General features: G+C 32.8%; 1 long non-coding RNA gene across 1 annotated transcript in view; it reads right to left on the minus strand.

The window, feature by feature from the left end:
- Positions 1–26,341, minus strand: part of LOC140440505 (uncharacterized) — a 94,075-nt gene that overhangs the window by 15,769 nt on the left and 51,965 nt on the right. The window contains exon 3 of the long non-coding RNA XR_011950854.1: positions 8,715–8,759. This is a non-coding gene — a long non-coding RNA (uncharacterized lncRNA). The remainder of the gene's footprint in view (positions 1–8,714; positions 8,760–26,341) is intronic.

A 26,341-nucleotide genomic window follows, 5' to 3' on the forward strand; every position in this document is an offset into this window, starting at 1 on the left:
ACTGCGTCTACGTCATCGGCAAAGGCGAGTATGATTTTTGCTCCCCGAGCAGTTATGTCTGGTTTGAGTTTTGGAGATATTTTTCCCATATGAATGATCTTATTATTTTTATAAATTGTACAAAACTGATACAAGAGAGTATCGATATCTATAACTTTTCTACTTTGAACAGGCTTGTTTAAATACCGTTGTAATCTTCTGTCACAATAAAATTGTCCTGTCATACATTTCCAAATCAAGTATAATAAATCTAGTCATAAAAACGGATGTTTTCATATTTCCGTATACTAAAAATTCTTTTGTTATATATTTTGCCAAATTGTATATTTTATTTGACATATATATAACACGGATCATTGCTGGTATATCAATACACTCCATCATCACTCTTAAAATAAATATTCACTATCATATCATTTCAAACAATCGATATAAATGTTTTCATAAAGAATGATTGACAAGTTACTCTCTAATCCGTAACTCTGTACTTGAGCTAATCCAATATGCCGGTCGGGAACAACAGCCTGTGAGTTAATAAAGATTAGATGGAATAATAAGTATTCAATTCTAAGTAAAGCAGTGTAAACAAATTACCAGGAAATTGATTACCTTGGTTCACCTTTAAATCTACAAAATTATGTGTCAAAGAAAAACATTCATTGAAAAATTTAGTCCACTGGCGATAAAAAAAAACATAAAAGACTGCTAATGTTCAAAATTTAAAGTATTCTAGCTGAAACAGTAATAGCTATAACAAAAAATAAGACCTCCATAATTTTATGGCTTTTTTTTCGATAAAACTAACACACCAACAGACACATAAAAGATTTTATAGCTAATAATATCTGAAAAAGTTTTGTTGATGATTAGATTTATGCCCGCTCTGAATATTTCTATAGCTAATAGATGTTTACACACGCAACAGCAAGACACCAATCATTTTTAACTTCATAACAATGACAGCTTTGTTTCTTGTTTGTTATTTCAGCAGGACATTCATTAATCATTTGTAATTATTAGTCAACTGAAATACTGTATTGTTAAATGGTTTGTAAGGTAGCAAGGAATCAATCACCCAAACTTACTAGCAGCTTTTAACCTTGAATAAGCTTTACGACAATTTCTAATTTTCAATTTGTTCACATTTTTTTATCTTTCTTCCCTCTATATATTCGTTTTCCCTTGATTCGTTATTTCTCCGATTGATCTGTATTTTATTTTTCCTACTAACCTTTTACAACAGGTTACCTAGTAACCTGTGAACCTGAAATTCGAAGAATTCAACCAGTAAAAGCATCAATGACTCAACTAAACGGGATCTGGCGTGATCGTCACATTACTATCACAAACAAGAAGATGCTCGTTTCAACTCTGGTCGAATCTCATGGACTGCTCGCCGTACGAATATCTCGGTTCTAGATTAAAATAAACCCAATCAGCGCCTCTCTAGTGCTGTTAACTCTAAAATTCGAAAGTTCTTTGGTCATATCCATCGAAGTGATCACCAAATGGGGCGGTTGTTGGTCAAAGGAAGGCCTCAGAGTCAACGCCAACGAAGCAGATCTCCACAGCGATGGGCAGACATCACGAAGAGTTGCTAAATCTCAATGATAAATCAAAACACATCTGCCAATATTTTAACGACTATGATAATACCTCTTGATCCTCATCTTCTTGATACTCGCCATTTCACCAAAAACGAACTTATCTGCCATTAAGCAGATAAAACTTAAAAGGATCGTGGTTTTGATGATGTCCAACTGAAAAACTGAAATTTCTCACTCACTGTGGAAAATGTACTAGTATCGTGAGAATGATTTTGGACACGCATAACCATGCCAAAATCGTTGCAATCCTAAAACTGGGTAAGCCCAGCGACAGTCCTCAAGGTTATCACTTCACGGTTCTATAGAGTATGCTCGGAAAGCTGATCGAGACGAGCAGATACTGTCGCCAAATAGCTCAATTCCGGCTTTACGATTGGTCAAATTGTAACTATAATTATAATTACAATTGTAGCCAGAACCAGGCTTCTTGGCATTAGAGACCTTCTGGTAGATTTAGTTCCCAGAAACTCTGCTCTCTGCAGCGACAATATCAAATAAAATGCCGGAAAAGACCAGATTTGACCCATAAAAGCTGTACAGACCAAGTGTTACCACTAATAACCTTTTTCGACCGCAGGATGTAAAAAAAATTAAAACTTAGAACAAAAAAAGCAATTTTTTTCTTTTGAGATATTTACTTTTAATTAACTCTTTCTCTGCACAAGCCTGATAACGGTAGGGCATAACATTGTTTCTATGCTAAAGTAAACTTTTTGCGCTTTCGAGTGATACTCAGAAAACGAGTATCCTCGAGTGATACTGACAAACAACATACTGATACCAATGTTCCAGAAAGGAGATAAAGAAGACCCCAATAATTACAGAGGTATAAATCTACTAAACACCGCACTTAAGCTTACCCCAAAAGTCCTAACCAACAAAATCAATAAACTAACAACTTTATTAGATGAACAAAAGGATTCAAATACGGAAGATCCAGCGTAGACGCCGTATTTGTACTAAGATAAATCTCAGAAAAGCCATCGAGTACAATAAACGACGCCAAAAGTCGCGGCTGAAGGAGCCGAGCAGATTGTTTGACAGCCCATCCGCAAAAATCTTTCGTTCAGCAGGCTTCAATGCTTGAATTGTCTTAAAAGCTCAAAGTCATTTGGATCGCCAAACTTCGAAAGGGGGCGGAGCAATAAGAAGAAGAATTTCTATTATTGTTATTAAATTTTCACAGTCTCTCTATTGCTTTCCTTTTTACTCTATCAACAATTTTGCCTGAAATCCACAGAGAGAGCTACTTGACTAACAAACTAAACTAAACAAACTAAATCACAACTAATAAATCAAATTAGTTACAAACAGGTTCTATGTACCGTAGACAAAAAAAATTGCCAAGATCCTTGAATTATTCAAATGCAGACATGTATGTTCACATTATTACTCACACGGTGATGAAACCAAATCAATTATGTGCAAAATTAACAACTTTCAAGACACATCAGGACGCATTCGCGTGTTAGATAAACTAATTAATAATTACATCATCAAGATTGCGTGATTAGCATTAAAGAGATTAGATTGAATGTACATCATATGAAGATAAAATGGGATTTTTCAAACAGTACCACGATTATTGAATACAAATAGAAGCAATCGCCGTTTGTGCACCAGAAAAAAGATCACGCATTTCACAAAACAATAAAAAAATTATATATTTTGTTCATATTTATCAAAAATGTTAAATATTAGGTATAAATATATGATAGTTAGCAAACAAATTACAGACAAGATGGCGGTATTAAAGTAGGAGTAGCAGTAGAGCAATTTTGATGGTAATAATACGCAAGAACCTGAAATTTAATATCCAAGTAGTAATTTTTCGTATGAACATTTACTCTATTGTTGAACAATGATTGTTGACTTCTTTGTTTTTAAAGAAATAATTTTTCGTGTGGGAAATAACGTTCCCGATGGATTAATTTAACCGATTTTGTTGCAATTTTGATCAGCTTATCCATCGCTTCGGTTAAATCATAACTTACATCATTATTTTCCTACAACTATATACCTTGGAACACTGGGAATGCTTTTCTAATGAAATGGGACATGATTTTTATGGTCTGCAAAAGGAAATATGGCGCTTTATAAGAGGTCAAAGAACAGAGGTAAAGGAACTAATAGAACCAAAACACAAAGAAATGGATACGTGGATTGACTACCTAAAAAAACTCTATGCAGAAGAACATACGACGCTAGAACCGAAAACATCAGAAATTACCACAAAAATGAAGAACTTAATATAAATATAAAGGAAGTTCGTAAACTACTTGAAAGCTGAAGAACAGAAAAGCAGCAGGTAAAGACGGGATACCAAACGAATTACTGAAATATTGTGGAGCAGCAGTGACAGAACAATTAACAACATTAATTAATAAAATTATAAAACAATTAAATACCGGAAGAATGGAGAACGAGCGAACTAATTCTACTATTCAAAAAAGGAGATAAAAACAGCCAGAAAACTACAGAGGTATAAACTTGTTAAATACTACGCTAAAACTTAGTAGCCCTTACCAAAAAATCTGCTAAAAAATTAGAAACAACGCAAAGAGCAATGGAACGAATCATGCTTGGAATATCACTAAGAGACAAGATTAGAAACACCGAGATAAGAAGTAGAACGAAGATTAGGGATATTGTGGAAGAAATTGCAAAAATGAAATGGCGCTGGGCAGGTCACGTAGCCCGATATAATGACAACAGGTGGACACGGAGAATTCTAGAATGGAGAGCAAGGACGACAACAAGAAGCACGGGAAGACCTCAAAAAAGATGGGTAGATGACATAAGAACAGTGGCAGGCAAACAGTGGATTAGATGGGCGCAAGATAGAGAAAGATGGAAGCAGTTGGGAGAGACCTACATTCAGGAGTGGATGGAAAATGGTTGAGAAAGAAGAGAGAGAAGACGCTAAAACTTACAACTAGAATTTTACTAGTGCTTACTTACAAGTGCTAATAAATCAGAGGATAAGTTTAGCAGATGAACAACAGGGTTTTCGTAATGGAAGATCGTCTACAGATGCAATATTCGTTATAAAGCAAATTACTGAGAAATCACTAGAGTATCATAGACCAGCATTTCTGTGTCTTATTGACTCAAAGAAAGCATTTGACAGAGTAAGACTCAAAGATGTAATTCATTTTCTGTATAATAGAGAAGTTGCCCTAAATATTATAAAAACTATCGAAAACATCTACTAAAACAACAAAATGGAAGTCAGAATAGATGGACTTATAAAACTTACAAAACGCTTTACCACAAAAGGGAGGGGGTATTAAAAAGTCCATTTTTTTACGACGTACCTAGTTTATGAATGTTCCCATTTCAGGGTACAATGCAAGACTCGGCACATTAACCGATCTGCCCTGTGTTGAAGAAACCCTGCACAGAGTTAGACCTTTTGTATGCAAAAGGCACCGCCTGCGTTGCAGTCCATTTCAAAGACTACTTTGTAGACTACACTTTGTAAACTACAAACAAATCTAAAGTTAAAACAACATCATTTTTAAATTTACTACACCAAACGACCTAAAGTTATCTATATCCATATCTATATCCATTACGGAGGTTTCATTAAATGAAATTGAGGTTAATCGAACAATTTTACCAGATGCACTCTACAGAAAATAACCCTTTATGTTAAAATCGCCGTTGAACATCCATTATTAAGTACTGCCAGTAATTCACCTGCCGGTTTTCGGCCAGAACGAAATCTAAAACGCTACTTAATCGGAAGGTATTTTCTACAGTTTATATCAGAGGTTCCCAAAATGTTTGTTTCATAAAATTAAAGGGCGGATTGGTATTTATTAGTCTTTGACTAAATGGATTGTGTTATTGATGGAGTTATTTACATGTTGTATTTATAGTTTTGTATCACATATTTTGATGTCGATGGTCTATCTTTACAATTTTATCTTATATAACCGGTATTTTAGGCGGTACGCCCTTCCGGTAGGGATCTATGGAGGAGTATCACCGAGCCGCTAGCTCTTATCTCTTGCCGTACTGCTCCACCATAGGCCGATCAGACACCAGCATATTCTAGTCTAAGCCGCAGATTCATTTAGAATTTTAAACTGCTGTGTTAGCCTTTTTGTTTTCTGTACACCGAGCTGGGGATAGAACTCACATCCACTGAAACACTCGCAGTGAAGCGAATGAGAACCGGCCGCCCAGCCCGCTTGGCTATCTGACCGACTTTTATCTTAACAGTGATTATATTTACTGTATTATTAAAATACCTTTCACTGAGAAATCAATTTATCGGGGGGTAAAGGACAGTGGGTGAAATGACCCTCCGAAAAGAGGGCAGTTTGGCATTGGGTTAACTACTCAACCCTGTAAAAACCTTTTGTTATGAGAGCTACAAAGAAAGAAACCCGACTGTCTAACTTACGACGAACTCGCAAACGAAATAAGAAATGAATAAAGCCAAAGCAGATATCATTGCTTTACAGAAACTGAGGTGAACTAGCTCAGGCATCCTGGAAAAAAATAACTGCAATATTTACTACAGTGGACATCCTACTCGACACGAATTTGATACCGGATTTATTGTAAGCAGCAAGATCAAACATAGTGTAATCGATTTCAAAGCTATTGATAATAGGATATGTCAAATAAGACTTTTAGGAAGTTCGCTAATATTAGCATTATTAGCATCCATGCTTCAACGCAAGAATTAGAGGATGATGAAAAAGACATGATCTACGAGGCACTAGACCGAGAGTACGATGAGTGCCAAAAAAATGGCATCAAAATAATAGCAGGAGACTTTAATGCCAAAGTTGGAAGAGAGAATTTATTTTCTCCCACCATCGATAAAGAGAGCCTACAAGTAGACTCTAATGATAACGGTCTCAGAATCGATAACGATCTCAGAATCATAAACTTTGCAATGTCTAACAACATGGTAATAGGTGGGACACGATTTCCCCATAAAGATATATATAAGGGAACTTGAAAATCTCCTGATAATGAAACGATTAACCAAATATATCATATAATCATCGATGCAAGACACTGCTCTAACTTATTAGATGCTAGGTCTTTTAGATGAGCAAACATAGATAATGATCACTATTTAATTAAAGCACGATTTAAAGAGAGAATATCCAATTTAAAAAAGGAGATAGGGAGAAGGAGAGAAAAAATCGACATTAATAAACTAAAAGATCCCGAGATTGCAAATGTATACAGACAGCAAATAAAAGATCAAATAACGACAAATAACTTAGAAAAAGAAGAAGACATTAACCAACTATGGACAAATATACGAGACACTGTGTTACAGAAATCGGTTGAAATATTGGGCAAAACCAAGTCAGAAAAAAGAAATCATTGGTTTGATCATGAGTCCGAAATGGACACAAGTAGAAAGAAGGAAGCATATCAAAAAACCATCGACGCAGGTTGTACACGGAGAAAAAAAGAAGAGTATATACGTCTTAGAAGAGAGGAAAAACGTATCCATCTACGTAAGAAGATGGAATACGAACAGAACACTCTCAATGAGATACAATGTTTATTCGATAAAAATGAAAGGAGGAAATACTACAAATCCTTAAATAATAGCCGTCGAGAATTTAAACCACGATTAAAAATTTGTAAAGACACTAGCGGTGAAATTCTATATGATAAAAACTCAGTTCTTAACAGATGGGCACAGCATTTGAATATAACATGAACATCTAAATATAAACATAGGAGGGGTATTGAAGGAAAGTACAACATAGAAAATCAACAAAATCTACAACGTCAACTACACAGTGAACAAGAGAAGAAGTTTTAAATGCTATCCTAAAACTTAAAGACAATAAAGCCCCAGGAATCGATGAAATCTGTTCGGAAATGTATAAAAAAAAGGTGGTGATCAAGTTTTTGCAGCAATCCATAAACTAAAAGTACTTATATGGCAGAATGAATTGGTACCAGAAGAGTAGCTAAAGGGAATAATATGTCCGTTGCATAAAAAGGGTGATCAACTGTCTGAAAGAAAGCTTTCGAGAAAGTTAAACACAACATTCTCATGGAATGTCTAAAACAAAAAGGACTCGAGAAAAATGATATTAACATAGTGAAAAATCTCTATTGGAACTAGATAAAAAAAGAACTTTTATTAAGTTATTATACATAACACCCAACACCATTCAACCACCGTTTTTAGAACCGTCTTTTATATCTAAAACCCGAGTGAAAGTTCCTACCCACATTTTGAGAATCCCTGGCCGACATCAAAAATTAAAAGGCCATTTATTCGGAAGGCAGTACTTATAATATAAACACAATCCTAATTACACATCGCACTCAATCCGTATTATTTAATGATACGGTAATTTGAACCGGTAAATCGTTTTCAGTTTCTAACTGTTTGAAAACAACAATACGCATGTACACAGCGTGAAAAAAGCTAACGATCTCGATGTCCACAAATCGGAGGCACGTACTCGGTACTAATAGTACGCCGCGTCGGTACCGGTATCGGTCAGGTGAAGAATTGAGAGTGGCAAGTGTGGAATTTCTTTGAATGCTACAAGGAAGCGTGCAAAAGCTCACGTACAAGATAAAATATATAAATCGTGATAGTACCAAGGATAGTAGTCATATTTATTTTAAATGTAAAGCCTAATATAGGTAGTATATGATTTACAGAGCATTCTCACTCATTTAATGTTTTCTTCTTTATTTCAGGTTAAACATTTATTTTGTATTTGTTTATTTGTCACTGATGTAACAAATATTAAGTTCTTGCCTTTACATCTACATCTCGTAAGTCTTGCAATGTCTTTCACTCTTCCGAGAAATTTCATTTTGCTATCTTGGATTCTGAAGTTATCTCTTTGCGCCATTTCCCAACTTTCACACTCATATACCAGAGAAGGTGTATGTAGACATTATTTTATAAAGTTTTATCATTGTCTCATATATCAATGTTGTTATAATATTTTAGAAATTGTGTCGATTTTATCACAAGGAAATCTATCCAAATTCTTTTATAAACAAGTAAAAATACTTGGCTTCTAAACGAGGACAGAAAAACGAAGAAAATACATTAATAACTTACAGCAAAAATGTTGTGAACAAGCTTACCGTTATAAGACTGCTGGAAGGTTTTGATACATCCATGTAAGAGATCTAGAACAAAAAAGAAAAAAGTAAGAATTGTAGATAAGCAAAATTAAGTCAGATAATTCCATGATACAGTACACAGAATAAAGTATGTCATAAGTACCGCCCCCTAAATGCGCACAAACTTAGTACCGTTTAAAGCCCTTATTACTTTGGGAAGTAAGGACTCTACTGAATTTAACCATCGCATCGTGCAGCAGGTAGAACCTGAAATCTTTTTTGTCTCGTTAACAAACTTTACACATTGGTTCGATATAAATACGTTTATTAATAACTTTTTATAATATGCTAATAAATAGGTATGGTAGGACCGATGATGTACCCAAGTTGCAATATTTATTGACCTTATTTAATTCGCGCATTCCGGTTTTATAATCTATTATGTAGGTCATTGTTATATAAACATTTTCTGTGTAATCAATAGTATTTGAGGCTCTAATAAACAGCGTGTGTAGAAAAGTAAAATATATCCCTTACAATAATTACTATTTTAATGGGAATAAGCCACAATTGAAATAAGTTTATTGACGTTTCAGTTTCCAAACAAAAACAAAATTAGTTTAATTTATTAATGTTTGTATTTTCAGAACGATTTCCGAAGTGGAAATTGAAACGTCAATAAACTTATTTTAAACTTCAATTGTGGCTTATTCCCATTAAAACAGTAATTACTTTAAGATGCCACAAGAAAATAGCTTCAGAACAATATTAAAAAATCCCTTACAACTTGTGCTCAAGTGAGAACTATATTAGATGAGTGCCATAGGTAGTGATGGAGTAAAACTCTTGAGGTAATCGATAATGTATTTCAATACAGGGACGAAGAAAAAACTTCAGGGCAACTTTAAATTCCTATTAATAAGATCCCGAATCCAGATATATTCATAATGACCTTCATGGAACAATGATGACCAAACAGAAAAGATCAAATAACAGAACGAGAAAACACTGGGAAAAATGGGCGAGTTATACTAACTTCCTTTTCTTTCAGAACACAGACGCAGTGATAAAACAGAAGACGAGGACTACCCAAACGTATACCACAAATAAAAGATCCTCACACAAAATGTATCGGTACACAAGAAGATAATTAAACAAACCCCCAATCCATGGGATTGGGAAACCAAAAAACAATCAAAAAGACAGCAAGATATGGGCCAACTCAGAGGAAAATTGACGAGGAAATATCGGCGTAATTCCCATGGTTGGTTTTAAAGATTCCATAGGGAAGTTTCCATGCATAGTAAAAAAAAGTGAGGTCTCTCAATATTATATGTTTTTGTGCTGAACCATGTTAGTGACAGCATACAGACTTTTATATTTAATTTATATGACACATAATTTTTATCTGATACTTTATGCAAGTGATCATTCAAAAATGGTATGACCTATGAAAAGACGTCTTTATTACATTTGTAGACGATCAAAAAGATTCTGACAGTATAAAACATGGCATATTTAAGAAAATAGGACCTCATACAAAGGATCTGCAGATTAAAAAAAAGACTGTTAGGATTTGATTTCACATGATTTCAGTATAGTGCCTCTGTATATTCGGTTATATGTATTTAATCCTAACAGGACTCATCAGAGCGACTGTTACAGAAGCTCTGAACGGGAAAACAATATTTCCCGTCGGAAAGAAGCAACAATAAAATGGCTTCAGTATGGACGCTATAGCGGCATCTGATAATAAATCTAGAACGTAGAAATCCGAAGACGAAACCAATATCCAGATTTTTTAAATCTGTGCCTTCTAAGAATTGCAAGGCAAAACAGACTTTACTAATCTTACGTTAAAAAAAAAAGATATTGTCACTTTTAACAGTAATTTGCAGTAATTGAGTAGAAAATATTGCCTAATTTTGATGTTACAAATACAATGGCAACTTTTTTTTATTCATATTTAAAATATCTGCAACATCTTCGTACAAACGTCGATACTGGAACCATCCAAGTATAACTAGAAATTTATCTTATGAAGTTCTCCCGGTATAATGCTATAAAAACCCACACACATTCTTCCAAAATCTCCAGCTTTTAATTTAAGTAAATTCAGCCATTAAAATTCAGTATTTAGTAACTGAACATATCACACATCGTATTCAAAACTGTTTCTTTTTATGTTAACGTTCTCACAAATAAATCAAAAGCCGATTCGTATGGTGAAACCTACCGAAATTTTATAGACTAGAATAGAAAGCAGATTTTAGTACGTAACAGGTGTTTTAATGTGCTAGGTAGTTGCAGCTTTGAAGGGAAATCTCAATTATTGCCAAAAATATATTAGAAACCGAAGTAATGACAAAGTCGAAGATCCTCAAGTAAATGTAAAGACCACTAGAGTCGATGAAAGATGACAAAGAATTTAGAAAATAAGAGAGAAAAACAAATAAATATACAGCGAAGTTCTGAACACATCAAAGAAAAAGTTTGTTAATCATGGAAATGATTGTCATGTAACACTTTTGCGTACAAAATGGTAAAACAAATGAATAGAATAGAAAACAGATACAAAACAAAGCAAAGTTCATATGGAATGGACCTTGGAGAGGCGATAACAAGATCAGAGAATATAGAAATAATTACTAATAACGCAATTAAAGTTAAGTGTTTCTCGTGCAGAGCAGGATTCCTACTTTAACTCTTTAAGGCGTTGTACTAATGGTTTCTTTTTAAGAAGAATATTTTTAAAAATTGTGAAATGAAATAGAGAAATTAATAAGTTACCTGATAGAAGAAAACGGAAATTTTATTCAAGTTTATTTTTTTACGGGGTGGTAAATATTGCTACCAGTAGTCGTTTGAGCATTTACCACTGGTAAATATTTCTACCGTTACATCTACACACTAAAAGAAAAGTTGTAACAGATATATAGAAAAACATTTTTTGCATAATGCTACTTTTTTGGCTGTTTCTTATTTGAACTGCAGTTAGCACATCTACGGTAAGGCCCTTTGATTTTGTCCTTTGGGACCTTTAGAATTCCGACAGTTTGTTAAAAAAAATCGTTGTATTGATGGAAAATAATTATAAAGTTTGTAAAAAATTAGGTAAGATGTGTTGGCAACTTTGATAGATTGAAATATCTTTCAGAAATCAATAATAGTTACTGTTTATTATGGAAAAACGTTTTCACGCTGTATTTTACACCACTACACCTTTTATTATCCAATATTTCAAGGAATAAACTAAAAAAAATTAAAAAACTAGAATAAATTATTATAACAATACCAGTGGTAAAGTACCGTACACAAATGCTTACTGGTACCTGTCTATACCGCTTAACGACCTTTGAATTGATGCAGGCCTACGTGAGTCGTATGGTTTATGCTAGTATGTAGTACTTACAAGCTATACATTAGAAAAATAACCGTCAACAACAGTGGTAAATATAGCTACCACTGATACTTACAGGATTAAAGACTACACTTTCAGCCAGTGTGTTATTGCCGATCTACTAGTAGAAACGTAGTCACAAAATGTAATGTCACGAATTATTGTACTAAAAAAAAAAGTAAAAAAGAAAATGGTTGTTTTGTTTCTACATTATTTGACATAAAACTACAGACAAATAAAAGATTAATTTAACCAAATGTTTGGTACATTACTATTGAATTTCCGACGAAATTATTTTCATTTATCCAGTCTAGTTCCTGTCAAAAATTGATCTGATTGACGGACGTTGACTCTAGTAATAGAACATAATAAATATGAACATCCAGCTGGTATTTCGTGTAATTAAATTCATAATATTTCAATCTATTTATCTGAAGGAACGAGATAAGGCTTGTTTAAATATCAGTAGCTAAAGATGACAGATACGATTCAAAACCAGTGTTGAGCAAACATAAATATTAAATTGAATTTGACGTTGATTTATATCTTTAAGAAATATTGAACTGAAATAGAATGGAGAACGTACACATTGTAAGAGGTTTTGACTATCAATGTTTGTTTTTATTAAGAGTTAAATTTTTTTCTATAAAATTGTAAACTATTACATTTGTACATTAGATGTGCAAAACATAGATAGAATGAGAATATGCAATAAAAAATAAGGAATACAATGTAAGAGCAAGAGGTTAACAAAAAGAGGGAAGAAATATTTAAAAAGAATAAAAAACTATTCTGAACTTTAACAAGAACCAAGGGAGGAGACAAATTAGACCAAATAATTCTATTGATACAGAATCTAACGACAAGAATAACTAACATCAAATCATATAATTATTAAAACAGATAAAAGAAACTGACTATAATTGGTTTCAAATGAGTGTAGAGTAATAAATCATGAAGTGTCATAAAATTTGCCTGAATTTCGGTGTCGTCATGGGCGTAGGCAAATGGACGGATGTCAACTTCGTCGTCAAAAATTGATGTACCTCAAAATATCATATTTTGGATATTTTGTGATAACCAATTTTATTTAATTTTTCGATTAACTTATTCTTCAAACTCGTATTCCATTATATGGTCATTAAAGCTAATTACATTTTTATTTATAAAAACAAATTCACTTCCTTACTGAACGAATAAAAGCATTAGAAGAAACTGATAAGGGTATGACGCACCTCCTAATATTACTAAGAACTAAAATAAATCAACATGAAGACTAATAACGCGTAATGAGGTTTTACTTACACTTTCATTATAATCCCTCTTTTATTTTATTATTATCATTCGACATTCGACATTCGAGTTAGTAATTGTTACTACACCAATTAAACGTACAGTAATATTGTGATATAGAAATAGTGAAAAAGTTATAAAATGGCGACATTTACTCCAAAGAAAAGAGGTGTAAAAAATTCTCCGCTATCTGTTAGTGAAAAAGTTATAATTTTAAATGTATATGATTGCATAAAACACGATCACCCTAGTTTGTCTGTGCAAGAAAGTGTTGAGCGATGTGCCCGAATGACTGGAATTGGACAGTCCACGATTTTTAAATTATTGCGAGAAAGAAAGATATCAGGCCAGTTAAGTCCATGCAAGAGAAAATCAGGAAGACCAATAAAAATCTTAGGTGAAGACACCAAACGTGACATTCGAAGAAAAGTTCATTCGTTTTATTTTAAAAAGGAAATACCCACCCTTGACAAAATACTAATGGAGATAAGCCAAGATAACGATATTCCTTTGATATCCAGAAAACTTTTATGGAAAACTTTAAAAAGTATGAATTTTTCCTGGGAAAAGCACAATCGAAAGGCACTATTACTGGAAAGTGATGAAATCATTTGCTGGAGACGAAAATATTTGAGAACTATAAAACAGTACCGCAGAGAGCACAAGAAAATTTTTTATCTTGATGAGACGTGGATAAACGAAGGTTATATAGTCCAAAAAATGTGGCAAGATAAAAATGTAACAAGTGCTCGCCAAGCTTTCATAGAAGGCCATTCGACGGGTATTAAAGTGCCTTCGGGAAAAGGGAAGAGGCTTATAATTGCTCACATTGGAAGCGAAGAAGGATTTTTAAAAGAAGGTTTGTTAAGCTTTGAGTCGTGTCGTACGGGAGATTATCATGAGGACATGAATTCGGATGTCTTCGAAGACTACTTCGGGGAAATGTTAAAATTTCTTCCAGCTGATTCGGTCGTGGTTATGGATAATGCAAGCTACCATTCAAGGCGCATAGAGAAGGTACCAACTTCAGCTTGGAGAAAGCAAGAAATTATTAACTGGCTGTCAAATAAAGGTATTCAGTTTAAGACGAATTCAATAAAGAAGGAACTACTAGCCGTAGTAAAACAACATAAATCTCGCTTCATAAAATATGCCGTAGAAGATGTAGCAGAAAAGTATAAAGTAACTGTGCTACGCCTACCGCCATATCATTGCGAATTAAATCCCATAGAACTTATATGGGCACAAGTTAAAGGATATGTTGCAAGGCACAATACCACATTTAAAATGAAAGATGTCAAGGTATTGTTTGATCAAGCCATTATGGAAATCACATCAGAAAACTGGCAAAAAGCAATCCAGCATGTTTTAAAAGAGGAAGATAAAATGTGGGAACTGGACAACTTGGTCGATCAGGTGGTTGACCCTATAATTATAACACCAGGGGATGATGACAGTTCTTCGGATGAAGACTATAGTGATGTAGAATTGTAATAACGTATCCAGTAAAGTTTTTGTAGTTTTTGTGAATAAATTGATTTAAACTCCCCACAAGTGTTTCAATATGTAAAGTTCATTCGTGTGTGTTTGTGAGTATTTCCCGATTTCGGTTCGTATATATTTTATTGTTACATTTTATATTTTTTTAATAACACTGTTCTGTGTTATCAGATAGAAATAGTTTATTTATTAGGCAAATAATGTAAAGTACATTTCACGAGTGTGCAAATGTTTTAAATTAGGGATGAAAGCTGTGAGTTAAATATGGGAAAATGAAGATATACCGGGCGATTGGAAAGTGTCACTAATAGTACAAATATACAAAAAAGGAGATAGGAGAGAATGTAATAACTAGAAGATTGACGTTGCTATGTACTGTACATGTATAAAACTCTTGGAAAAAATAATAAACAAACATAGAAAAAGTCTTTGATGAAGTATCAAGACAGAAACTATGGAAAATTCTAAGAGAAAAAGAAATGGGCAACAAGGTACTAAGAATGATACAAAAAATATACAATGAGAATAACAATGCCGTAATTAGTAATAATATAACATCAGATACGTTTACAATAAATAAATCAATAATGAAGAGAAAATTAGGAAGAAAAAAAAGTTATATATATGCAAAATTATGGAAGTAAAAGACTCACAAAATGTACATGAAGAAACAACCACAAGATCCATAAAACACAGAAATAAATCACAAGCAAACTGACCTAGAAAGATAAAGAAACGCGAAAATGGTAAATAAGATATGTAACTACAAATGGGAACAGAATAAATAGGTATTTCCGGGAACTTATGCCTCACCAGAAATAAAAATAAATAAGGCAGATAAAACAAACATGTTACAGTAGGCTAATTGTTAATTTCCATTCTTCTTCTTCAAATGCCATCTCCGCGACGGAGGTCGGCAATCATCATAGCTATTCGGACTTTTGAGACGGCTGCTCTGAAAAGTTCATTTGATGTACATCCGTACCACTCTCAGGTTGCGCAGCCATGACATTCTACGCTTCTCTTTCCTTGGATCTTTCCCTGCATAATCAGTTGAAGCAAGGTGTATTTCTCTTCACGTGTAATATGTCCGAGATATTCCAATTTTCGTGTTTTAATTGTATGTATTTAACATTTCTATTTCTTTATTCATCCTTCTCAGAACTTCTTTATTTGTGACGTGTTCTGTCGACGATATTTACAGAATTCTTATATACACCCACAGCTAGAATGATTCCAGTTTTTTCATTGATGTCGCATTAAAGGTCCAAGATTCCATTCCATAAAACAAAGTTGAAAAAACATAGCACCTCCCAACCTAACTCTTAGTTCCAATTTTAAATCCCTTGTACATAGCACTCTTCTCATTTTGTTGAAATTTGCTCTAAGCCTTTTCTATTCTGATTTTGATCTCCTGAATGTAATCGTTTGTCGAGTTAATCATTGTTCCCAGATATGCATATTTGTCCACTTGTTCGACGTTGGTTCAGTTTATTAGAAGATTCTCGTTATTTCTTTGAGTTTTCGATATTCTCATAAATTTCATCTTCTTGAAGTTCATTGTTAGACCGTACTCTTTTCCATACTCCGCTATTCTGGTCACCAGTCTCTGAAGATCTTCAATATTTTCGGCTAAGATCACAGTGTCGTCCGCATATCTAATGTTGTTAATAGGAACTCATTTACCTTTATTCCAGCTGTTTCACCCTCAAGAGCTTTTTTCAGGATCTCTTCGGAGTAGGCATTAAAAAGAATTGGCGACAATACGCATCCCTGTCTCACTCCAGGTCTAATTTCAATTTCTTCTGACAGCTGTTCGCTAACACGTACTTTTGCTCGCTGTTTATAGTATAAATTTGATATGATCCTGAGGACGTTGTAGTCAATCTTCTTTGATTTCAGGACATTCATTAATTGTTCATGTCGTGCTTTATCGAATGCTTTATTATAGTCAATAAAACATGCGTATATATCTTGATTGACGTTCAGGCATCTTTGTATCGGTTGAAAACCAAATTGTGTATCATAAACGTCTATGTCGAGTTTGTGATATATTCGGTTATGGATGACTTTTAGTAGTAACTTTAGCACATAAAACATCAAGCAAATGGTGCGGTAATCGCTGCATTCTCTTGCGTTTTTCTTTTTGGGGAGACAAATAAAAATCGACGTTAACCACTCTTTGGGTAATACGCCTGAGCTATAAATTTGGTTCAAGAGTGTCACTAAAGCATCAATGTGCTTATCATCTAGAATGTTTAAGATTTCTATAAGAAACATGTCAGGTCAAGGGCTTTTCCCACTCTTCATTGTTTTTAATGTTTCTTGGGAGGGACAACGCTTAAAACATACTGATAAGCCCAAATATCTTGGAGTAGTACTAGACCGGTCACTAACGTATAAATTCCACTGTCAGAACACAAGACAAAAGGTTTCTACGAGAAACAACCTTCTCCGGAAACTTGTAGGGAGCAAGTGGGGTGCAAACCCCCAGGTCTTGAAGACAACAGCTGAGGCCTTATGTTTCTCAACAGGGGAATATGCTTGTCCCGTCTGGGGTAGATCTAGACACGCCCAACAAGTCACCACGGCGTTAAATGAAACATGCAGAATAATTACCGGTTGTATGAAGCCTACCCCCCTACCCCTACTGTACCGGGTAGCTGGATTCTCATCACCAGATGACCGTAGATGCGCCTCACAATATGTGGAGAAGTTCAGGCAAACTTTCGATGAAAGGCACCAATTATACGGGTTTGACGAACCACCAGGAATCAGCCGACTTAAATCAAGGAAAAGGTTTATGAGAAATGTCAGCGTCGAACCACCCGAACTGTTCCCCCTACATCCAGAACGACCTAATGGAATGAACCTGGACTGGAGAACCTGGCGGACACTGAATCGCATACGCACAGGTGTTGCCCCTGTAAAACAGAACCTGATTAAATGGGGCATCAAGACAGACAGCGACGCACTTTGTGAATGTGGGGAAATACAGAACGTGGAGCACCTGAGAGTATGCAGACTTTGCCCATCACAGTGCACCCTCGATGATTTATGGCTCGCAAATACAAAGGGTGTAGACGTAGCCCGATATTGGGCAGAAAAACTGTAGTCGGATCCAGACACGAAAAAGTAAAGTATTGTTTTTAATGAGTGTAATATATTTTTTTGTAATATATGGACCTATTTCTTCTACGTAAGTTATATGTGCTCCAGATCTCCTCTTTCATCATTGAACAGTTCGTCGATATATTCTGCTCATCTTTGTACTTTCTCGTCCGTCTGTGTTATAGTAGTCCCGTGTCTATCCAGAAGTGCACCAGTGGGATTTTGTTTTCTTAGTCCTGCCAGTTCTTTAACTTTCTTGTGTAGGTTAAACAGATCATATTTATTTTGAAAATCTTCGATCTCTTTGCATTTCTCTTCATTGTATTAATTTCCATAGATTCTAACAAGGATAGCTTAAGGCCTTTATTTTGAATGCGAAGAATTTGAAATTCGCCATTAAAAGAATGCTTATGATCTAGAAGGTGAAGTGCCTATGAAGAATCTGCTTTTCTATTATTAAAAGCTCTTTTATGTTCTATTATACGATTCCTCAAAGTTCTACCAGTTTGACCGATGTAAGTTTTTGGGCAGTCGCCACATTTAAGTTTGTATACACCACTGTGTAAGTGCTTTTTAAGCATATTTATCGTATTATTTGACCCCTAGTTCAAATATCCATTCTGTTTATAAAACAATACCCATTCTTCACGAACCAACCTTTATATTTTTTTAATTAATTGTGCAATTGCCCCTTTTCTTATTCAAACTTTCGTTCCGTGATAATAATAATAATTGCTTTATTTTTAGAACGGAGTTATTAAAAATGCTTCTATTCTAATGTAAATACTCGCGGAGTTCGTATATATGGGCGACGACGACATTCCTACATACATTTACATACGTTTTAACTACTGCAAAAGGCTTAGTTATTTGTCCAAGTGGGACAGGAGAGCGACGGTTGATTTGCGCGATAAGGAAATAGCTACCTGGATAAGTCAATATTTGGTAGTGGTAAGTTAAGAGAATTCCGATTCATAGAAGAATTCTTACTAAAAACAAGTTGTTTTGTTTATTATTAAATTGTTATGTTTAACAGTACAGTAAACATTTATGGCAGTTAGACATTGGCAATTACTTGATGGAAATCACTATTCAATATAGTCAGATTATTGTAAAACAAACATTCAAACTACATTCTTTTTATTTTCAAAAATAATAGTGATGAAACTTTGCCAAATATAAAAACAGATAGATTGTACAAAACCAGAATATGATGAATCGACCCCACATAGGGATAAAGAGAAAGATAACGACGATGTAGTGGAAGAGACCATACCATAAATATCAAAATAATAGGATCACTTTATTTTAAACATTTTTGCAGTCAAAATTATAACCACAAAATGAAATATTATCCTTATACTCTTTGACCAACACTACAATTTCTTCTAAAATGTTCCGTAAAAAAATATATTTCACCTTTTCACAGTTATCCCCTGCTGTACTTTATGGCACTTTGCGAGACACATAAGGCCACATTCTGTTACAAAAATTGCCTGCATTGTCATAAAAGTATACACCTCATTGTTGAGGGACTTTTGTGCCAGTTGGTTTAACAAAAGACCGAAACCTGTCCGATTACAAATAGAAAAATCAAGTCAAGTTTGCAGACTATTTGGCAGTAACAATATTTTCGTATGTCAGATGTTAGCAGAGGAGAAGTAAATCATTATATTTATTAATACTCAGAGGATGCAGTTACGAATTCCTTGAATTTAAAATTAGTTGTGATTTTGTTTATATTATATTCAATGTGACCGGTTCCAGTTTAAAATTTGCATCTGCTGATTGTAATGCTCAAGGTCGTAGATGTAGAAAAAGTACATAAAGAAATATAAATATGTAATTTCTTATGGTAGGTATATTCACACTCTAACTCTTGGGTCTATTTACAGTATGATTCGCTCTCGCACCCGTAAATATTCTTAACCCTTATCCGGACACTTATTTTTTTCTGACGTAGTAGGACAGAGTGTTTCCATCTGTTATGGAATACTATGCGTTTATTTCTTCTCCGGACTAACTCTTTGTTTTGGAATTAAACAGAATATATTGACATGTATAAATTTATTATACTAGAGGATGAAAACTACACTCTGCTTGTTATTTCTTAAAACTATGAATATATAAGTTCTGTTATCTACAATTATTTAACGATGTTTCTGGATGGATTTGAGTACAAGAGATTGGACTCAAATATTAATATTAAAATAGCAAATACGGATAGCTTATCGAACAAAGAAATAAGAGAAATAAATTATTATTATTCCATAGATACGAAGTATTAGGTGAATAAACTAGCGAAACTTATTTATTCTAAATAGGAAAATATTTATGAAGAGTATTGATTCTGATTTCTAACAGCAAATAATTATTAGTGATTATACATGAGAACTTTTCATAATTGTAAATAACATATACCAGGTGACTAAAAACTATATAGAAATACATAGATACTTTAATTATCTTACATGTGAGTAGGTAGGTACATTACACCTCCTTTTGTAAGAATGAAAATAATTGTAAAATGAATTTTCATTTAAATGGTATAAAACATTTGTATACATTATTATTTTATTTTAACACATTTAAATAGTTTCTTTTAGTCTCGATAGTCTTTCACTTCGTCTTATCGGTGTAGTCTCTGTGAAACTAGTCTCTTCACACTTTTTGGATTCACTATAATTATTGTCTTTATTATGTTTACAATCTATACTTAAATCTGTCTCATGTACATGTTTTCGTTTACTTTGACATATATTTAGTGTTAAACAATTTGTAATTTGTTGACAACTATGTGACGGATTTCTACGAAATCGTCGGTAAAAATATTTAATTATCCTGTATAAAATATAAAGTAACATACATTTTATCAAAAATAAGATTGCATAAGTGAAATAAGAACTATTTTTTATTGTGTCTGAAAAATTAATATTTGTTTCTGAGGTCATTTTCTCTAAATTATCTAGTTTATGGCTTGCTAAATTTAATGCATCTCGATCGAGATTATTTAATTGTAAGGGAACAAGGTGTAATTTGGATTCATTATTTATCTTAATATCATCACAACAGACTTCTGGAAGGGATAAATCTGGAATGATAGACTGAAAATTACTTTCTTTTGGATTTGAGACAGATATCAAAATAGTTGATCCGGTGTAAGTTTTGCAATTATTCGAAGTAGAAAAAATACCTGTGTTTGAAAGAACAATAGATATTGGCGTACTAGTCTGACAGCTTAAAGTTAAATCTGTTGGTTTGGGTAAAACATATATCCAAGAATTTGGTTTGTTTAATTTATGCCAAATTTCATATTCTGTTTGAATTATACGAGTATCGCAACTAGATGGTATGTTTGTTATTGAAGTTAACAATTCAGTTTCACAAATTGGATTAGTGTGTGTAAATCGGAAAGTATCAGGATTTTTGCAAATAAGTTTTTCTTCATCTAATGAATAACAGTCTTCTAATGTATCAATAGTAACATAAATGTTTCTATTTTCTGAAAGAACAAGATATTTGACAGATGGAAGAATAAAGGTAAGTCTCTTTAATGTTGGATGAATTATAGGAAGAGATATTAGTTTAAAAAGAGAATAAGGAGTATTACTAACCAAAGGTATACTAACCGTAATTAAAATCTTGTTATCAAAATATATATATTTAAGTAAAATGATATCGAAATATTTATGAGCATAATCGATAGTCAATGGAAATGGATAAGTCGATGTACTAGGTAAATGCGTTACCGTTTTAGATAATTCTTGAATTAGTTGCTCAGGTGTTATAACAGAAGGATGAAGGTTATTATTTCTTGCAAATAGAATAACGTTTATTAAAGTAGAATATTCTTGTTGTAATTCTGTTATAAAGAAAGTTAGTAAGGTAAAATGTTCTTCAATTTTTTGTTTTAAATCTAAATTAAAATATTTATTATTCATTTTATCTGTGTAATTGGTAATTGATTCAAAATTTTTATCAAAAATCACTTTGTTTCGGTCTAGATTTGTAATAGAGTTATTAAAATTTGCAATCGTGGCTTTTACTACATGAATTTGTTGTTTTAGTAAATCAAGAAGATGATTTTCGTTACTTTCAGCTTTGTTAATAGCATTATTGAAATTTTCAGCATCATCACTGTCTAAGGTACCGAATAAGGTCCTGAAAACAGATCCAATTGCATTAAATAGAGCGCGTTTTGGTCTAAAATGTTCATGCAGAATTATGTTTTTTAAAGTTTGTTCATCTTGAAAGAGTCTAGGTATGATTTGTCCTAAGAGTTTTAGTGAAGTATCGCATAATCGTAATTCAATAAGAACTGGTTTGTTTTGACACAGTCTTAATGTTTTTTGATAGGTGAGATCTACAAAATTTAATTTGTCTGTAAAAGGTTGTAAAGGAATATGACTTAATATGTTCCAATGAGTTTCAATAAATTGAACATTTTTTATGTGTTCGTAATAGATTCCAGGTGATTTGTTGATAGGAGTATTGGTATATTTCTTGTGAATTTGTTCACTATTTGTCAGCCATATTATTGCATACCTGAAACAAAAGCATGTTTCAATCTATTCATGTGAACTTTTATTGGTTTTTTATTTACTAAAATTGTGCAATTGACAGGAGAATTTATCTCTAGAATTTTATAAGGTCCATTATAATTTTGTGTAAGTTTTTTGGTTTGACCCTTCTTTGTTTGCTCATTTTGGAGATATACTAATTGTCCTTCTAAGAAAACGGTGTCATTAATCTTTTGGTCATAATATTTTTTACTGACTACTTTAGATTCTAATAGATTCGTTTTTGCTAACTCATGAGATTTTCTAAGCTTAAGTGTTAAATTATCTAAATAATCTTCATATGTATATTTGAGTTCTACTGGTCGTATTATACTGCTAGGTAGATTAGGTGTATATCCAAATATTAGTTCATATGGTGTGAATTTGGTTGAAGTATGATTAGTTGTATTATATGAAAACATAGCAAAATCTAGCCATTCGTCCCAATCGGATTGATCAGCTTTAATATAATGTTTAAGGTAGTCTGCTAAAGTAGCGTGACTCCTTTCTAATGCAGCATTTGATTCTGGATGATAAGCAGTACAATTTATATGTCTGATTTTAAAAAGCTTGGCGATTTGAGAAAATAATTTGGAAGTAAAATCTCGGCCTTGATCAGTAACTATTATATCGGGTTTTCCAAACTTGCAAATAAATCCACGAACCAGATTTTCAGCGATAGTCTTGGTTTCATGATTCGGAATTGCATAAGCTTGAGAAAATTTTGTTAAGTCATCTTGTAATGTTAATATGAACTTATTACCTGACTCGGTTAAAGGTAAAGGACCTACTATATCTAAAAATATTTTTTCTAATGGATTTGAGCTTGTTGTTGTTATCTCCATGGGCTTTACGAATTTTTTTCTAACGAGTTTATTTTTCTGACAAGATTCACAGGTTTTTATAAAGTTTTTAATATCATTTTTCATATTATTCCATTTGAAATGTTTTTTTATACGATTGTATGTCCGATGAAAACCAGAGTGTCCAGCCGTAGGACTAGTGTGATTCTCTTGTAATATTGTAGTTATTTCCTCAGGTTCAGGATTTGTTAGTATATCATGATAAATGATAATAGATATATCAGTTTTTCTAAAAATAAATCTAATCATAGATCTAATTTTTCCCCAACTTAATTTATCGTAGCTAAAAGTTATTCTGGGTAGGCAAATTTTTAATATTTTATCGTTTAATAACCAGTCTCTTAATTTTATTAGGGAATTAAATATATCTTCATAAGAGGTATTGTCCCAATAATTATTTTTTATAAATATGTAATAAAAGTTTTTATTTTGATCAGAAATATATATAATGTCATTTAGTCTTGGATTTTTGGCTTTCAATTTTTTTATATGACTGAATTGTTTATTTATTTGTTTCTGAACGATCTCATTAAAATTTAAATCTACGGAAACAAACAATGCTAAATTTTGTGAAAATGATGTAATCTTTTCATTTGTTTCTTTTATATTATCATTTGTTATTAATATAGTTTCGGATTTAGATAAGAACTGTGAATAAGTGTCATTATTTTCTTTACTCATTTTGTTTATTTGTAAGGTGATTGTTGCCGGGTTTTTGTTTTCTTCGCAAATATTTGTTTCAGATATGGTTAAAGGAGGACGACTTAAACAATCAGCATTTTGATTTAATTTACCTGGTTTATAAATAATTTCATAGCTATATTCTTCTAATGCTAATCTCCACCTAACGAGTCTTGATCCGGGATCTTTTACATTAAATAGCCATGTGAGTGGTTTATGATCCGTATAAATGAAAAATTTATTTCCGTACAAATATGGTCTAAAGTGTTTAACACTCCATACAATTGCAAGTAATTCTTTTTCTGTTGTGCTATAGTTTGATTCCGCTTTGTTCAAGGTACGACTAGCATAAGCAATAGGTAAATCATCTGGTACTTTACCTTGAGAAAGTATGGACCCTATTGCATAATTACTAGCATCCGTTGTTAAGACAAAGGGTTTGGTAAAATCTGGATACTGAAGTATTGGTTCTGAACAAAGTATTGATTTCAGGTTCTCAAATGACTGTTGTTGAATGCTTGTCCAATTAAATTCAACATTTTTCCTCAGCAGTTTTGTTAAAGGTTGTGTTAAAGCACTGAAATTTTTTATAAAGCGTCTATAATAACCAGTGAGACCCAAAAAGCTCTTAATATCTTTTTGTGTTCTGGGTATAGGAAAATCTGTAACAGCACATACCTTTTTTTCGTCCGGTTTGACACCAAATTCAGTTATTAAATGTCCTAAATACATTACTTCGCGACGAAAAAATTCGCACTTATCTGGTTGTATTTTTAAGTTGAATGTAGACAATTTTTCGAATACTTCTTTTAATCTTTTATTATGATTTTCTAATGTATCGGCATGAATGACTATATCGTCGAGATAGACAAAACATCTGTAATTTTGTATTCCTGAGAGGACAGTATTCATTAGCCTTTGAAAAATACTGGGAGCATTTTTTAATCCAAATGGCATTCGTGAATATTGATAATGTCCAGACGGAGTTGAGAAAGCAGTCTTTGGAGAATCCTCAGGATCCATTTTGATCTGGTGAAATCCTGATGTTAAATCTATTGTTGAAAAATATTTTGAATGACCCAATTGGTCTAATATATCGACTATATTCGGAAGTGGAAATGAATCTCCTATAGTAATATCATTTAGTCGTCGATAGTCTATAACAATTCGCCATTTCTTCTTTGCTGAAGCATCGGCCTTTTTTGGCACAACCCAAAGGGGCGAATTCCATGGCGAAGTTGATTCTTCGATAATACCTTGATCTAGCATACCTTTTATTTGAGTTTCGACTTCATGTTTGTGTACTTCAGGATACCTGTATGATTTAGTGCTAATAGGTACATTAGAATTTAAAGGAATTTTGCAAGTTATGGCATTTGTACTGGTAAGTTGATCTCCTTCCAGATAAAAGATATGATTGTACTCCTTGCAAATAGAAATTAAAGATGATTTTTCTTCACTATTTAAATGATCTGTTCTCAAGGCATTTTTTAATTTAGCAATTCTGTTAGAATTCGTATTATCTTTATAAGAAGACATTTTTCGTATATTTGCATTGTTTTGTAAATTTGGAATTTTTTCTATTGCTACTTGAATATCGTTTAATTCAACATCCGTTTCAGTAGTGTTTACGATTGAGGTTAAAAAGAAATCATTTTTTACTTTAACAACACTAGGACATAAAAATACACCTTTAAAGATTTCGCGTTCGGGACATAATCCTTCGCTTAATTCATTATTTATTACTTTAATTTGAACAATTGTTTCAGTTCTTGCGGATAGAATAGTTTTATTACTTCTTGAGTTAGAATTAGAGTTTTGATTTAGTATAAGATCGTCTGAACAGGATTTTTCTTCTGAACAGGATTTTGATTTATGATTTCGTGAAGAGTTACAAGTTTTACTTGTGCATATCTCAGTGGATTTTACACATTTTGGACTTGAATTTTCTTTGGATTTAGAGTTAGATTTAGATTGAATTGGATTGGATAGTAGTTCTTCACTACTTAAGGTTATTTGGATATCATTGGTTTCTAAATAAGAATGATCCTCTATGGATTTAGCATCATAAGGAAATATTTCATCGATATTAGAACTTGTCTCGATATTTTGATCTCTCAGAAATTCGTCATTGTCATTGTTTAATGGAGATTTTATATATTCGATTGAAATAGAACAATTTTTAAAGTTTAATTTATTTTCTTTATAATCAATTTGGCATTTATTTATTTCAAAAAAATC

This window comes from Diabrotica undecimpunctata, chromosome 5 (genome assembly GCF_040954645.1).
Source record: "Diabrotica undecimpunctata isolate CICGRU chromosome 5, icDiaUnde3, whole genome shotgun sequence".
In the NCBI taxonomy this organism is placed as follows: Eukaryota; Metazoa; Arthropoda; class Insecta; order Coleoptera; family Chrysomelidae; genus Diabrotica; species Diabrotica undecimpunctata.